Raw genomic sequence first — 14,254 nt, 5'->3', positions numbered from 1 at the left:
GAATGGCGACACTAGCTTTCGCTTGAGCGAGATTGTTTTGGTTTAAGCGACCTTGACATAATTTCTTCCCTATTTTCTTTGTTTCTTGCTTTCTCCTTTGCTCATCTTAAGTTCTTTCCTCTTTCTATTCTACTTTACCTGAAATTTACACAAAATAGGGATCAAGTGACTTCTTTTTACCAAAAACTTAAAAACATATGACTAAAGCTCATTTTACTTAAATTAGGGGAAACAAAATCAAATGAACACAAGTTAAAAGCACAAGTGCCAGACTTTTCTATGAATCTTTACTGAATTTCTGCACTTATCATAGATCATGCACATCTAAAGGAAACAAAACACAAGTCCTGCCTTTGCATTATCACATAGCGCTGCTATAGAGCTGCCAGGCGAAATTCGCTTCCAGACCGCTTGGCGTGGGCCTCGTGCCGCCAGGCGCCAAGCGCACTGATGCCACTAACTCTATAGGTATTGCCTGGCGAGATGACCCTCATTGCTAGGCATCATGCGTTCTAGTGGCCCTCTGCGTTTGTGGCTATCGCTTGGTGGGTAAACCACCACCGCCAAGCGCTACACTAGTAACACGAATTTTACTAGTGTTGCATACTCTTAACCAAGTTCCAACACTTCACTCCTGTTATATCATGCACCTGGATTGCTCAATCCTTATATATATATATATATATATATATATATATATATATATATATATATATATCCCCGTATAACATCTCAACCATCATTCACAAATTTAAAAATATGATATCTTTCAATTTCCTCTAAGAGTGTAACCCACTTAGGCTGAACACAAACAGTGGCACTCAACCAATTTAATTGTGATTTATTTCCACATTAAAAGTACTTATTGTGCCTTCCCACCATCATAATTACTACATCAAGTACTCCCCATTTCAATCATGTTATTGGTAATTCTTAGCAACATTCAACCTTAAGTTAATAATGGGCTTTCTACAACTGTTAGAAACGCTCCATCTCACTTAATTAGAATCGTTATAGATATGAATCCAGAAACTCAGTAGAAATCACATGAGTTGCCTGGCAGCTTTGTAGGCTTGCTAGGCAGTTTTTTGAAAAATTTCTAGAAACATGTAATTACTAATTTTAGGCGTGTAAACATCCAACATATATACTTTCATGCAAAAGAATGATACAATTAAAAAATTAGCGAGTCCAGCTCCCCTAACCTGGATTCCTTGCTTAAGTCTTGGAATTTTTCAAGTCTTTGTGCACCACAAAAAGTCCAACCCTTCTCTCCTTTCAAGCTAGGTTCGAACATACAACCATGACAATGCCAAGTCAATGCATAACCATTAAACTAACTCATGTTTTGTGATAATTCTTATAATTCTAGGATTATATTATCACTCATCATGATCACGCACATTATTATTATATCAATAATCAATGAAATAACACACAAATTGCATACATAGGACTCGAACCCCAAGTCCTCTCAATACAATCAAGTTCTCTCAACCATTTGAGCTAGTACTTTTACACACCATACAAGCTAACATTGATTGCCATAAAGGCTCCCTCTACCCACATTGATTAATTAAATATTTATTTAATTAATTAAATTTCGCGAGTCTTACGTTGGAGTACTCTTTCTATTTAGATCTAGGTTCATCTTTGAATCACTAGAACCAATGACTTCAAACCCAATGTGATTCCTTACTCCTGGTAGAATGAATCCTTGCCATGTGCAGGACCCTTTCATCCAGCGTCTTCTCTGGCTACTTGAATAAGTACCAGTACATGTATGACGATTTGATTAGACCATAGTTTGAGACTAGTTTCCCAACTTAATCCAAACCAGTTAAACCGAACCAGTTAAATAGATGAGTGATCAAATCATGAATAAGCATAAATCAAACCACATACAATTGAATGAAAGCAAAGATAAATACCCAAGAAGTAGAAGTATATAGAATCATAATTGATTACATCAAACCTGGACACGAGGGAGTTTAACTACTCATAGAATATTACAATGTAATTCTAGCAGCATCTACACATAAGATTTACACTAAGAGCATCTCTCTCGTGCCTCACAAACCCTATTCTCTCCTACTGTTACATTTCTAACACCACTCAATGCTTCTAATGAGAACCCAAGGTTTTTATTTATAGAAATTTTTGGGCGGTGCTCAGCGCAACTTTTGGCGCTCAACCATGCATCGCCTTAAGTGCTAAGCACATTCTATTGTGGTTTAGTCATATATCGCCTTAAGTGCTGAGCACATTCTCTTGTGGCGCATCCATGCACTGCTTTAAGTGTTGAACACATTCTTTCGTGGCTCAGCCATGCACCGCCTTAAGTGCTAAGCACTATTTTGTTCTGGCTTACCTCCATTGGTCATATTCTGGACCCTTTCTTGATCGTCTTACTAGAGCTCAGCCATGAATTTTGGGACTCAGCTGCATTATTTTTAATTGTTCAAGAAATTGCTACAAAATCATCCAAAATTCATCAATCTCTTATTTTTCTTCTTTTCAATACCTCATTCTGTAATTATAAGCTAAAATGGTTTGGTTCTTACAAAATATGACCAATTAAAGCATGATAATTGTCAAGTTTATATGAAAAATTTACATATTCTAGACACTTATCACTTAGCTTTGAGAGTAGCATACTAACATATTTTATATAGTGAAAGAATTTCAATAAATATTTTAAAGTATTAACGTTTTTTTATGGATGTACAAAATTTTTAAAATAACAAATAGTTTAAATACTAAATCTAAAAAACATACTTTTATTTATATATTAATTTATATATATGAAAAAAAAAACAAGAAGACTAAGACCACCTCAAGCATATGTGAGCTCCACCACTAATTCTACCTATCTTAGATAGTTTGACTAATGCACATACTACACTTTTTCTTGATTATTGTCGCAACCTAAATCGTGACGGAATGACAAAATTAAAAATAAATTTCATTTGGAAAAAGAGATTTGAAGTCGCCACCATAATTTATTCTAGAAAACTATGGAAAACCATAAAAATAATATAAAGTCTGCGAAAACCAAATTTAGAGTCCGGGAGACAGTTACGCGTAGGAAAGGTAGTAGCACCCTACAGTGCCCGGCCAAAGGCGGTACCTTTAATTAAATTTGAAAAAGAGATGTGTTTATTTTATATATTTATTTTTCCCAAAAAAAAGAAAATATTGAACAAACATATATTTTGAGTGAATGGGACCTGACAAGGGTTAAAACCTTGGTCCTACGTATTGTCATTAAAAATGAGAAATCAAGACTATGTAGTTCTTTATAAAACTATTTGAAAATGATTTGGAAAACCTTTTGATTTTTGAGAAGTGAACCTGACAAGGACTTGCCCCGCTCCTACGTATCTTCATTCGCAATGGAGAATCAAGGATCACGTAGTTCCAGATAAAACTTGATTATAATATTTAACTTTTAAAGTTGTCTTTTGACATTTTTGAAAATAAGTGTCATGCAACGCGTACGGCCGAGTTGACACCAAATTTTTTATAACTTTTATATTTTAAAAAGAAGTGTCGTGCGTCGCGAGCTATCGGTTAGACAACAAAACCATTTTTATAACTTTTATATTTTCAAAAGAAGTGTCGTACGACGCAAGCGGTCGATTAGACACAAAAACAATTTCTATAACTTTTATATTTTAAAAATAAGTGTCGTGTGACACAAGCGGTTGATTAGACACTAAAAGATAAAATAAATAAAATAACTTTAAATTTTATTTATTCTTATTTTTATCATTTTAATAAAATTACTTTAATTTTTATTTCAATTTTAAAATACATATATTATTTCTTGAAAGTGATGTGATTGAAATGTGAGATTTACTTAAAAACGCAGAAACATGGTGGCTAAAGTAAACGCGGGGTGCATAAAGTAAACGCGAGGTGCATAAAGTAAACGTGGGGTGCATAAGGTAAATGTGGGGTGTGTTCTTACGAAAAATGCAGGTACATAAAGTAAAAAGAAAATTAAATATAAGGGATGTGGGGTTATTACATTGAGGAGTGTATAAAGTAAAAAAAATCAGAATCCAAATTCAAAGCAGGGGCGCACAAATTAAATTATGGAGTTACGTGAAGAAAAAATAATATGCTAACCCTAATTGAAAATAGGGGTGGTGCGTGAATGAATTGTTGTGGTGCATGAATTAAAATTTAAACCTACTAATCCTAATAAAAACAAGGGTGGTGCATGAATGAATTGGGGTGGTGTGTGAAACAAAATTTAAATATGATCTAATCCTAATAAAAACAAGGGGTGGTGCGCGAATGAATTATGGTGGTGCATGAAAAAAAAATTTCAATATGTTCTAAAAACGCACGACACAAGTTAAACATGAGACCTAACCCTTACTTCATCTTCTTCCTTTCCGCAAAACACCATTACCGCAACATTCACCCTCAATTTTCTTGAATTCCTAAACCCCAACTCTTATTTACCGTCATTTTTTAGTTTTACATGGTGGGTTAATTAATCATTTTACAAAATGAGATTAAGAAAGTTAATTTTGCTCCCACAATCTTCATACAATTAATACATCCCTAACAAAAGGAACAAGGGCATCATTGCAAAGTTAAAAAAAAAAAAAACCACATGTACCTTAATTGCTCTTGATTCTTAATGAAAGTTGAATATCTCCTATATGCCCTTTTTGGTTTCAGCACTCTATTTATGACAAAACATGTGTCATTTCCATTGTTGCCATTGTCATAGTGAAAAGAATCCCCAAAATTTTGTTTTTGCTACCAGAGATGTATAACCCAAAAAGAAGGAAGAAAACTATTTTTTTTATGATGATGAGTACCACGATCCAATATATCTCCCCCCAAAAAATGAAGTCACCGGGAGGAGTTTAAAGTATAAGTTGAGATAAGAATAAGATAAAGTGTTCCCTCCCTGCAAACCATTTTTATTTTCAAATTTTAATTTTTGAATTCTGAATTTTATTAATTAATTAAAAACAAAATTATTATTTTTTTATTATATTAAAAACAAAAATATTTTACTGAACGTTATAAAAAACATAAATTAAAAACTTTTATTAATTAATTTTTATTATTATTTTTCAACAATATTTTTATCCTTTTTTTTATTTAACACTTATTTTTGAATATATATATATATATATATATATATATATATATATATATATTATTTTATGTTATTTCATTGTTATTTTATTATTTTATTTTATTTTATTTATTTTACTTTATTTATTATTTTTTTATTTTATATATATATATATATATATATATATATATATATATATATATATATTTAAAAAACAATGTTATTCGTCCGGACGAAATTGGGTGTTGACAATTGTCCCTCTTTTCTTAGATCTTACTAGATGATACGAAAAATTAGTCATTTTCATTTCATCAAAGTAAAATATAAGAAAAGATAGAAACACTAATTTCATCCAGGCTCTAAAAAGAAACCACATCAATGCAAACATTAAGAAAATTAATGACCATTCCATCGAAGAGGGCCCTTATATAAACATACAAAATCAATGACCATTCCATCGGAGAGGGCCTTAATATGAAAGATCAATGACCATTACTTTGCAGAGGGCCTCGATATGAAAGCACATGAGAATCAATGACCATTCCATCGAAGAGGGTCTTAATATAAAAATATGAAATCAATGACCATTCCATCGGAGAGGGCCTTGATATGAAAGATCGATGACCATTGCTTTGCAAAGGGCCTGGATATGATAACACATGAAAATCAATGACCATTCCATCGGAGAGGGCCTTGATATGAAAGATCAATGACCATTGTTTTACAAAGGGCCTCGATATGACAGCACATGAAAGTCAATGACCATTCCATCGAAGAGGGTCTTGATATAAAAAAGTAGTTTAATATCCTAGTTTAGACAATATGAATACATGTTATGCATGGATCACCTAGAACCTTTGTCTTTTCATTCTTCTTTTCCCTTTCATCCTCAATCATTCCTTCTTCATCATCATTTTTCATCTCATTTTTCATTTCATTTTTCATTTTTCCATTCATTCATCATTATCTCTCTTTTTCTTAAGAAGACACATGTCTCTATAATCATTTGCTTTTGCAATCATCAAATTCAATGCATGCTCATAATTTATTTTTCTCATTATCACCTCACACTCTATATCAGAACCACAAGGAATTAGGCAAATCTTTACGTGGAATGAGAGCACTGTATGCCTTACATTCTCTTTTTTGATGCACAACACATCTCAAGTATGTTTGATACTATGGATAGATGTTACACAACTGACTCAATTTTGTGACAACAGCGTGTTTCAATAAAAAAACTTGTATCGAAAAGGATTGCCTTACTTTAAAACTTTTGACTAAATTTAACGACTGACTGAGTTTTTGCTTTTTCTCTCTTTTCTCTTTTTTCTTTTCAATGATGTGTCATAAACCAAATTCTTTTTTGTTTCTAAGATATTCCCATGAACAAAATCTGACAGACATTTTTCAATCAGTGTGGACTTTTATTAGCTTGTAACGTGGCCCAAGCTTAAGGATTTTGAAAGAAATAGATATTAGAGGCCCAAATAAATTATCAACGGCTTTTACATTTTGTAACAAAGATCATTTGCAAGGTTATCACCTTGGCTATCATCCACGGTCTAGAACTTTTAAAGTTCTCTTCATTCTCAACTTTTCCTTCTCAAGTTCTTTTTTCAGCCATTCAGATTTATTACTTTATGACTTTCTTTGTATTTCTAACTTTTGGCTTTTTTCTATTGAAACGTTTTTTCACTTAATTGAGTCCCTGTAATAGCTTTGCAATTCTTGACATGTTGATGATCCTTATTCAAGGGTATTTTGGAAACAAATTATTATTTTTAGCTCAAAGAGGGTACAATGGAAATATATTTTTCATCATTTTTTGGATGAGGAAAATATGGCCACATATCATTTTAAAACTTGACTGCCCCATTCTCTTTAGAGAGCTAACTCAGTAAAAAAAACAAATGACATTAGACACATGTCATTATTTATTTTTATTTGTGTCTATAACTCTCTTTTTCTTCTCACTCTCTCCTTTTTTATAACTTTACTCAAAACAACCATTTTAGTCAAATAGGGCTATCAAAATGTGCCCCAGCGTACTATTTATGTTCTCTTTTCTTTGGAAAATCCTTTATCTTAGGGAAATCTTAATGAATTGGAGGATTCAAACAACATGAGTGCAAAATGCTTCAAAATAGGAAGTATTTGATCCGCTATCCTCAATGCCACAAAACTTAGACGAACCATATCTCCTCACTCTGATTAATTCTTTTCATTTTCTTTCGCCTCTTTCTAGTGATGCATTGTATCTGTAATTGCATAGTCAAACAATTTTGACTTGTGATCTTCTTTGTTTATTTTGCTTACTTCCGTGACACCCTTCAAGAACCACTTTGGGCTATACTAAATGACTTGTATTTCATGATTTAAACCCATGGCATTTTATTTCGAAAAGCTTACTGTGATGCCAAAAGACATTTACAGAAGAACATAAAACAAAATTACAAAGAAATAACAATCCAGACTTGACTACAACAAAGCATAATACAATGAACCATAAAAAACAATGTCAATGTTTCCCAATTATTATCAGATCATTACGCATGGAACTTCTTTACTACATCTGAGTTGACAGGTAGAGGTAACTCTTCCCCATCCATTTTTGTGAGAACTAGCGCGCCACTTGAAAATGTTTTCTTCACTACATATGGGCCTTCATAATTTGGAGTCCATTTCCCTCTGTGATCTTTTTGTATAGGCGAAATCATTTTCAAGAACAGATCACCTTCATGAAACTCTCTTGGACGAACCTTTTTATCAAATGTCATTTTCATCCTTCTCTGATACAATTATCCATGACAAGCTGATGTTAACCTTTTTTCTTCAATTAAATTAAGTTGGTCAAATTTGGCCTGAACCCATTCTGCTTCTTCTAACTGAGTTTCCATTAGCACCCTCAGAGATGGGATTTCTACCTCAAAAGGAAGGACTACTTCCATCCCATATACCAAAGAGAAAGGCATTGCACCAGTTGAGGTCCATACCGATGTACGATATCCGTGTAAGGCAAAGGGAAGCATTTCATGCCAATCTTTATATGTAATCACCATTTTCTGCATAATCTTCTTTATATTCTTATTAGTAGCTTCAACAGCCCCATTCATTTTTGGGCGATAAGGAGACGAATTGTGAAGTTGAATTTTGAATTCTTCATATAACTCTTTCATCATTTGATTATTCAGATTAGTTGCATTATAAACTTTACTATCACTTTTCTGGTCACATTGGCGTAAGAAGCTGCTTCCACCCATTTGGTGAAATAGTCAATTGCAACCAGAATGAAATGATGTCCATTTGACGCCTTCGGTTTTATGGCTCCAATAACATCTATTCCCCACATCGCAAATGGCCATGGTGCAGATAGAACATGTAAGGTTGTATGAGCTATATTAATGTTATCTGCATAGGTCTGACATTTTTCACATTTTTTCACATGCATGTAACAGTCATTCTCCATAGTCAACAAAAAATAACCAGCTCTCAAAATCATTTTAGCCATAGAGTGCCCATTCATATTTGTACCAAAAGCCCTTTCATGAATTTCTTTCAATATCAACCCTGCTTCTCTTGCATCGACACATCTGAGGAGTACCATGTCATGATTTCTTTTATACAAGAAATCCCCATTTAGAATAAAACTTGAAGCTAACCTTCTCATGGTTATTTTATCATTCTTAGAAGTTGTTTTAGGATATTCTCGGGTCTTAAGATAGAGCTTTATATCAAAATACCAAGGCTTACCATCTGATTCTTCTTCAACAAAATAACAATACATTGGGGTTTCAAAACTCCTCATTTTGATCATCAGCATTTCCTTATCTTGACTAATTTTAAACATTGACGACAAGGTGGCCAAAGCATAAGCTAATTGGTTATCCTCTCGTGGAATGTGATGGAACTCAATGGAATCGAAAGCTCCATCAATCCTTTAATGTATGTTTGATAAGGGATTAACTTTTGGTCTCTAGTCTCCCATTCTCCTTTTAACTAATGAACCACTAATGTCGAATCACCATACACTTCCAGCACCTTCACCTTCGACTCGATAGCTGCCAAAATACCCATGGCGCATGCTTCATAGTCTGCAACATTGTTGGTACAACTAAAGCACAACCTTACTGTTATCAGAATGTAATGATTCTCTGGCGAGATGAGCACTGCCCCTATTCCATGTCCAAGTGCATTGGATGCTCCATCAAACAATAATATCCAAGCCTTTTCATGATGGCCACCCTCTTTTTCACCAAACAGGGTAAGAATGTCCTCATCTGGAAATTCAGGTTGCATAGGTTGATAATCTTCAATGGGCTGTTAAGACAGATATTCTGCTAAAGCACTTCCTTTTACAACTTTTTAAGTCACATAGAATATATCATATTCTGAGAGCAACATTTGCCACCGAGCCAATCTGCCAGTGAGAGCAGGCTTTTCGAAAATATACTTAATTGGGTTCATCTTGGATATCAGCCAAGTAGTGTGACTCAAAATATACTGACGTAAACGATGTGTTGCCCATGTTAATGCACAACAAGTTCGTTCCAACATAGAATATCTTTGTTCACAACCTGTAAACCTTGTACTCAAATAATAAATGGCATGCTTTTTCTTCCCTGTCTCATCATACTGCCCTAAAACACAACCCATCACAGTTAAATATAAAATGAGGGGCCTCCTCGATAGCGGTGGACGTAGTACGGAAGGATCCTGCAAATATTGTTTGATTCTATCGAAGGCTGCTTGGCAATCTTCATTCCATTCCACAACTTGATTTTTACGCAAAAATCTAAATATTGGCTCACAGGTGGAGGTTAATTTGGAGATGAATCTAGCAATGTAGTTCAATTTGCTTAAAAACCCTCGCACCTCTTTTTTAGTCTTAGGAGCTGACATTTCCATTATTGCTCACACCTTATCTGGGTCAACCTCAATACCTTTCTCACTGACAATAAAACCCAACAACTTTCCTAATTTTACACCAAAGGTACATTTAGTTGGATTCAATCTGAGTTTAAACTTCCTTAACCTCTCAAATATTTTTCTTAAATTCATGATGTGATCATCTTCCGATTCAGATTTAGCAATCATATCATCAGCATAAACCTTGATTTCTCTATGCATCATATCATGAAAAAGAGTCAACATCGCTCTTTGATAAGTTGCCCCAGCGTTTTTAAGTCCAAATGACATTACTTTATAACAAAATGTTCCCCAAAGCGTAATAAATGTGGTTTTCTCCATATCTTCCGGTGCCATCTTAATATGATTATAACTCGAGAATCCATCCATGAAAGAGAACAATGAAAATCTAGTAGTGTTATCCACCAAGATGTCAATATGTGGCAACAGGAAATTATCCTTAGGGCTAGCTCAATTTAAATCCCTATAATTAACACACATTCGAACTTTACCATCCTTTTTTGGCACAAGGACAATGTTGGCACCCATTGAGGATATTTTGCTACCACCAAAAACCCTGCATCAAATTGTTTCTTCACTTCTTCTTTAATCTTTAGTGACATTTCAGGTTTCATTCGTCTTAATTTTTGTTTAATCGGGGGACATTCTTCTTTAAGTGGAAGTTTATGTTGCCCTATATCAGTATCCAACCTAGGCATATCTTGGTATAACCAAGCAAACACATCTCTGAACTCTTTCAACAAATCATATAATTTTCCTTGTACCTCCTTACTTATGTTGTTACCAATTTTAACCTCCTTTTTCTCATCTTCATCCCCTAGATTAAGTATTTCAATGATTTCTTGATAGGGTTTTATTTCTCAGTCTTCTTGTTTCACTAACCTTTACAACTCAGAACAAGGTTCCCAACCGTCTTCATGATCATCATCCATATTATCGATAAGGTGCTCAAAATTAGGAATATTGACATCATTATTTTCAAAACATTCATTGTCATATCTGCATTATTTGGATTTATAAAAGAAAATAAATAGACAAACAAAGTATGTAGTGAAAGCAAACATAATTGAACATCACATTGAACTAAAAACGAAATATAGAACCAGTCCATAAAGACATCCTAAAATGTTTTGGAGAAAAACAAAAAAGAACAACTAGACAAAAGGAAAAACAAGCATTACATTTGATTGAACTTAAACACCCAGGTAAATTCACAGTTTTCCAATTATCGATCTACATGTTTGGAGGACAGGGTTGTACAAAACTGGAACTCCCTTCCCTAGATTCATCTTCAACGGCTGCCACTTGACTAGTATTGATCCATCAAGCACTACAAAAGCACTTCTTTAAGTCACAGATAGAGATCTTTCCTACCCTCGGCTCCCGACCCTACAAGCGAGCTAAGCTTCGTTCTTTCTTTTCCTCCATTAGTCTTCTTTTATTCTCCTTAGTAGGCTTGTACCCCAGGTCGAACCTATTCTTGTTCTCAACAATTTTCAGTGGAAATATTGGTCCCTGTCTGACTTTGCCTAGGCCTTTTCCATATTCATAACCTTCTCTCAACATAACCCTTGCCGTCATCAGAGAGGCACATAATAAAGATGGATTTATTTGAAATGGTTCAACATATGTATTCCCCACAATTTCCAGAGTTTGAAAAGCCATCTCAAGAGCTTCCTCTGTTGTTTCAATATATCGAGCAGATGAAGAACCACTCACCAAAAAATCTTCCACTTCTGAAATTGTTACCATCTTATCCCTCATTACATACTTCAACTTTTGATGCAAATTGGAAGGCACCACCCTTGCAGAATGAATCCAAGGTCTACCGAGTAAACAATTGTACACTGGCAGGATGTCCATTACTTGAAAAGTGATTTGAAATACACACGGACCAACTTAAACTAGCAGTTCTATTCCTCCCATCACTTCTCTTTTGCTACTATCAAAAGCTCTCACAATCATAATACTTGACTTCACAGGGAATTTATCATGTGATAACTTCTCCAGCGTCACCTTAGGCATCACATTTAAGGAATAACCATTATCAATCAACACAAGAGCTATAACATGGTTGAGACATTTGACAGATACATGAAGAGCCTTATTGTGTCCCCTTCCTTCAATAGGTATCTCATCATCCGAAAAAGTAAGGAAATCATTAATGGTAATATTGTTAACAATCCCTTCGAATTTATCCAGCAAAATATTTTGCTGAACATGAGCCTCACTCAATATTTTCATTAGCAATTTTCGGTAAGCTGTCGAATGCATGAGCAATTCCAGAAGCGAGATTCGAGCCGGTATACGATTCAACTGCTCCACCACCTTGTATTCACTTTGTTGGATGAATTCAAAAATTCATAGGCCTCTTCATTTGATATTTCTTTTCGTTTATCCTTTTTGTAGTCTTTCTGAACTTGTATCATCTTTCCTCTTAATATCTCTTTTGCTTTTTCCATTCCATCATTTACTTTACTTCTCTGGCATCCTTCCTTCCTTAGTTCTGGTGGTGTAAAGAAATGACCACTCCATGTTATCCCACCAAGACCTGATATATTTTCAACAATTGGACCTTCATGAACAGAAGTGTTTTCAACTTGTTGTCCCTCACCAAGTTCATATACTCCATACTTCCATGGAACAACTCTATCACTTTCATAAGGAAAAGATGAGGGTGTTTTTATTACCATGGGTTGCCTTCCTTGTTCCACAAGAAAAGGTGCATGTCTAGTGAAATGAATCACTAAATGTTCTAGCGAGGTTAAATTGGATTGTTCATCAGTTTGTGCCAATACCTCCTCATCCTTCTTTCCATGAAAAACTTGCAAGAAATGTTTATCAACTAGATTTTGCTGCTCTAGCTTGAACTCCACACAATCATTAATAGAATGTTTAGCACCCGGATGGAATGCACAAGCATTGCTTGGATCATATTCACCTTTTACTAGCCCCTTCTCCAATAGTGCTTCCAGGATGAATTTCATAGAGCTCCGAATTTCACTTACTTTTCTTACCAACCTCTGCTCCCTTTCCTCAATAGCATTTGTTGAAGTCTTCTCATGCCCCGACAAAGGGTTATCTTCAATACTAGGTTTATCTTCTTTGAATGTCAACCACCCTGAATCAATTAAAGACTGTACCTTGTATTTGAGAGGAAAACACATTTCTGTTGAATGCCCCTTTGCTCCCCCATGGTAGTCACATGTAGCATTTGGATCATAATTCTTGGAAAAAGGAGGTTGTTGTGGCTTCATTGGGCAAATTGCAACAAAAGATTTACGAAGAAACATCAGTAACAACTCTGTGTATGTCATAGGAATGAGACTAAAATGAAGAAATTTCCATAACCACTAGCAGTCGCTTTCTGAGGTTGCAACTGATTGTTTGAAACAAGCTATATTTGGTAATTAACAGGTGTGCGGTTATCCCAAGCGGATGCGACATGACCTTCAACTTCTTTTTTCTTACTTTGATTGAAACTTGATTTTTTGGTATTTGCAGCCGTGGACGGGCCATATGCAATTTTACCATTTTTTACCTCGGTCTTAATCCTTTCACCAATAATAATGATGTCTGCAAAATTAGAAGATATATTCCAATTCCCAATCATATGCTCATAAAACAGAGGTTGTAGCGTATTCACAAACATTGTAACCATCTCTTTATCATATAGTGGTGGCTTAACCTGGGCAGCTATCTCTCTCCAACGCTGGGCATACTCTTTGAAAGTTTCATTTTTATTCATTGTCATATTTTGCAATTGTATTATGTCTGGTGTTGTATCCATATTAAATTTATATTGCTTTATGAAAGCATCAACTAGATCCACTCAAGAATGAATATGATTCGGCTCAAGATGCATGCACCAATTTAGCGCTGCCCCAACTAGGCTATCTTGGAAAAAGTGGATAAACAATTTCTCATCATGAGTATGGCCAGTCATCTTTCGACAATACATTGTTATATGGCTCTTTGGACACGTAGTCCCTCTATATTTCTCAAAGTCAGGCACTTTGAACTTATGGGGTATCACCACGTCAGGAACCAAAGATAAGCCTACAACATCACCAAAACCATAACTTTTATTCCCTTCAATAGCCCGTAGTCTCTCCTCCAATATCTCTAACTTTCCCTTGTTATTCTCAATTGATGAAATCACCTGAGCTAGTGTCTTTTCTTGTGAACCCACACCTACAGTCGAAACATGTGGTGGAA

The sequence above is a fragment of the Vigna unguiculata genome, chromosome 4 (genome assembly GCF_004118075.2).
Source record: "Vigna unguiculata cultivar IT97K-499-35 chromosome 4, ASM411807v1, whole genome shotgun sequence".
NCBI classification, from domain to species: domain Eukaryota; kingdom Viridiplantae; phylum Streptophyta; class Magnoliopsida; order Fabales; family Fabaceae; genus Vigna; species Vigna unguiculata.
The sequence above is the reverse complement of the archived record's forward strand: the minus strand, read 5'-3'. Positions refer to the sequence as shown.